Source organism: Nymphalis io, chromosome 19 (assembly GCF_905147045.1).
Source record: "Nymphalis io chromosome 19, ilAglIoxx1.1, whole genome shotgun sequence".
NCBI classification, from domain to species: Eukaryota; Metazoa; Arthropoda; class Insecta; order Lepidoptera; family Nymphalidae; genus Nymphalis; species Nymphalis io.
The window spans coordinates 204,616-208,918 of record NC_065906.1 but is presented as its reverse complement, the minus strand read 5'-3'; the positions used below and the strand labels follow the sequence as shown (position 1 = coordinate 208,918).

Genomic DNA, 4,303 nt, shown 5'->3' with positions numbered 1-4,303 from the left:
AATTTAAATAAGGTATTTCTTTGTTTGGTTAGGTACATAACAAAAATATTATGCCAATAATAAAATTAAAGTTAACAAAATATATTATTTTATATATTCGAGGTGTACTGATACGGATTATGTGTGTGTGAGTGAGAGAGAAAGAGAGAGTGTATATGTATTTTAATAGGCTATGTTTAAGTACAATCAAAAATATATTTTTTTAAACAAAATCACGGAATATGAGTAAGTAATAACGCACCTGAACGTGGAAGTCGATAAAACGCGGAGCAATTTATCAGATCACTCTCAATACACGTATTAACATGGAACCCTCGGCACTGAGATCATATCGGTACCGTCGCGACATGACTTCCTGGACATCGAGTGCAGCTGCCCCGGGACACTGACATTCGTCAACCATTTGACTAATGTGTATATCGAGGTGTTCTGATAAACCTACTTTAAATATAAATGTACATACGCACATACATACGTATACTTAGTACACCAATACTTTCATAGAATTACAACTCGATATATATTTCTTATTATAAACATATAGTGGCCTGTAAAAATATTACTTAATCTGTGTAACAAGTTCCTTGTGTTAATTACATATACGTGACAAATTATGTTAATATTTGTATGGGCATACGAACATACATATGTTCATTATATATAAAACAAAGGTTGGTGAACGTGTGAACAAAAAAATGGTATACTGGAGTCACTGTTAATAGAGTTACTCTTGGTTACACCTTGAAGCAGACTAATAAAAACTTCGAAAAGAAGGTTCAGTTGGAAGGCTTCAGTTGCGCTTGGAAAAATCTATCAAGTACATTTCACAAAGCGTTAAGACAAAATGATTCATCCAGTGCGTCGTTCCCGAACGGACAGGCATTAGTCTCGACGTGCGAATGATGACTGAGCTTGTATATAGATATTATAGTTGTGTTGACACTTATTCATCCTAATTGTAAACATGTATGAGTGCCGGTTGTAGTTTTTACTTTGACACGCCATAAATGTTTATTGTTTCCATATTGAATAAAGAAATTTAAATTTGATATAATTAGTATAGATAAGCCTTAGCAATGCGCTGCAATTAGCATAAACTTATTCACTGCTTATGCATCTCACCTCGTCCAGTTGCCTCCTGCGGTGATAAGAAGGCTTGCCTGCCTTTTCCTCGAACAGTTAGTCTAATGATGTAGTGGGAAACCCAGCGGGCATTCTATTGCAGACTACTGAATGACTATATCTGCCCGAATCGGCTTATGAGACATACTTACACTGTGTCGTTTTGGTTTGCTTTGGTTTTTTATTTAGCATATTTATTATTTATCAGTTCATGGTAAATTGCTTTTAAAACTTGGATGTTTTCGCCCTCAGTTGTGGATTTTTTTTTAATTTAAATGATATCAAATGAGACGTATAACCTAATAATCAAAATAGGTTCATAAATAGCGGAGTGCTAGTGATAGTACAGATGTCTTGCGCAAAAGGCTAGTCTCTATAATATGTAATAGTTCTTACGTTCTTTATTTACTGATAGATACACATCGGTCAGTCCGCTCGCCATTAATGTGTAAACCATGCCCTATGTTAATACGGACTTCCTTTCTCAAGATTAAAAACATAAATTATGACTTTGTAATCAATAAGCAATAAATAATACTATAAGTGTCACGTCGCCTGTTGGCTCACATTGAGTCGCCGTCGGGCGCTGACGGACCGCTTTCAGTTTTTGCGGATCAGCGCTGGCGCTGTAAACGGGGCGACACATGACATTATAGTCGAATAAGGAAATAGAAATAATATCTGACTATATATTTAAATTTATTCAAGGATTTTAGAAAACTATTATAACTGTGAACGTCCTACCTAATGTTTTTAATAATAATAGTAATATATATACATAGGCTGCTTATTGAAATGATGTGTCTAACTATTATTTGTTTCAAATGGTATTCAAATGGGACGGTTAGATATGAAGTACGCTATTTCGAAGTACTGAAAAGCACTGGATACAGGATACATACATAGAATTCAATAATATAGAGGATGTGACATATATACAAAGTACAGAAAGACGCGGGCAGAATTAATAAGTACCTAGTTAGGTGATTATGAAATATGATAATAAATTTTCTGTTGTATTTACAATTAACCTTAATTAAAATTGCAGATTGTAATGAGGTAATGTTTAAGTATGGAGTTGTATGAAAGTAAATAATATTTGTGTATGTCTGTACTCTATGATTATGGTCAATTACATGTTGTTTATGGCTTGTGTAAGTAATTCGGTCGATATTCCCGCGGATTGTTTCATCTGTCACGTGAGCTCGTTCGTTTTATGACCGTTATAATTCTAGCTTCGTATCCGATACTGGACCAAATGTTGCGATGCTGCGTAAGGCCTCGCCACATACTACGTATTATACGTAATCATGAACGAGTAATCGTCATAATTTTTTCAGAGCCGAGTATCGGCCTCCTCTACTGTTAGGGTTTGGGGATTATTGTACCAGTATTACCAAATAGCTCCAGTTCGGTTTTTTGGCACACAACACTTGCACAAAATTTAGGAGCTCGACATATTCATCATATTCATATTCTATTCACTATTACATCTCAGCTCAATCATATATTTAACGAAAATAGTGACGATAAAAATAATAATAATAATTTACTTTTTGAATCACAAATCTAACCAGTCGTATTTTATGTCTTTTCGTTGTAAATTTCAGAGAAAATATTAAGATTCAAAGATTTATATTGCGATATATTTTTATAATCACTTAAAAATAAATTGAAGACAGATGTGGGCTCACCTTCGTGTCTCGGTTTAAGCCTTGTTCAAAGTCTATTATTACCGGCCGTGGAAAGTAGCCTCTCCACGTTCACCCGCCACAATGGGTATCATAGTCGTAATTAATATAATTTGCTCGACCTCTGCCTTGCGAAACTGGTCTGTTTTATATGTATAAATTAATAATTATGTAATTATCTGTCTGAAACTTCCTTTGCATGGACTTCATACATTTTCATTTATTTCTTTACAATCCCTTAAGCTGTCAATATAATATACATATTTTTTTAATTATAGACAGAATTACAGTTTAATTATAACATGTTTATGTAATGTATTACATAGTTACAGGCATAATAACATAAAAAAGAATCGCGATTTTTATTTTAAGTCGATAACTGACCATGGTAGTGGATGGTAGTGCTATGTACCGTAACAGCCTGTGAATGTCCCACTGCTGGGCTAAAGGCCTCCGCACCTCTTTTTGAGGAGAAGGTTTGGAGCTTATTCCACCACGCTGCTCCAATGAATACACATGTGGCAGAATTTCAGTGAAATTAGACACATGCAGGTTTCCTCACGATGTTTTCCTTCACCGTCAAGCACGAGATGAATTATAATCACAAATTAAGCACATGAAAATTCAGTGGTGCTTGCCCGGGTTTGAACCCACGATCATCGGTTAAGATTCACGCGTTCTTATCACTGGGCCATCTCGGCTTTATATCGGTAGTAGTGCTATGTATCGGTATGAAATGAAAATTCACCGCTTCGCGTTAAAGGTGCAAATCAGAATATAAAATGAAATAATTAGATGATGAAGAAGTTATTTTATTAGTTTTTTGAATAAATATGAAGTTATTCATTGAAATAAAATTACCTATTTGGATGCAAATCTTTTTAAAAATATTTTTACAGAAACATATTATATAGTAAATATTCACTAAATGTAAATCTAGTGTTGTTTAAATACTTTGGACATATTTATATTTGAAGACACAGGACCGTGTGGCCTAATGGATAAGGCGTCGGACTTCGGATCCGAAGATTGCAGGTTCGAGTCCTGTCACGGTCGATAATGATTTTTTTGAACCAATATATGAAATATATATTTTTTGGTAAATTAGAGTTTTGGATTATCTAATACTTCTATCTATCCTCCTCCACCTACACGCCTCCTTTTCTTACGTGAAGAAATTTTGACAATTATTCTAAAACGTTGCTACAACGCGAATTAGAGGATCCTTGCACATTGTGGCAGATTTTCATCCGACACGTGATAGAACATTCACGTGTTATCGTTCACCACTTCTAATGTATTCTTATGCGTTTTAACGAACGACATCTCTAGCTGATTATTAATTAAACATAGATATTTTTGCTTCAATTGTAAGCTTGTAGTAACAAAATAACAAGTATTATGTTTCATCACGACGCAACCTGATTTGGCAATTAAGAAAAGAAACAAGCTCCCGTAATGTTGACCATAACTTCCCCATATTACATAAC

At 34.4% G+C, this 4,303-nt stretch overlaps 1 non-coding gene across 1 annotated transcript; it reads left to right on the top strand.

The window, feature by feature from the left end:
- Nucleotides 1-3,796: 3,796 nt before the first annotated feature.
- On the top strand, nt 3,797-3,869 carry Trnar-ucg (transfer RNA arginine (anticodon UCG)). Its single transcript has one exon. It is a non-coding gene; the product is annotated as a tRNA-Arg (tRNA).
- Nucleotides 3,870-4,303: the final 434 nt, after the last annotated feature.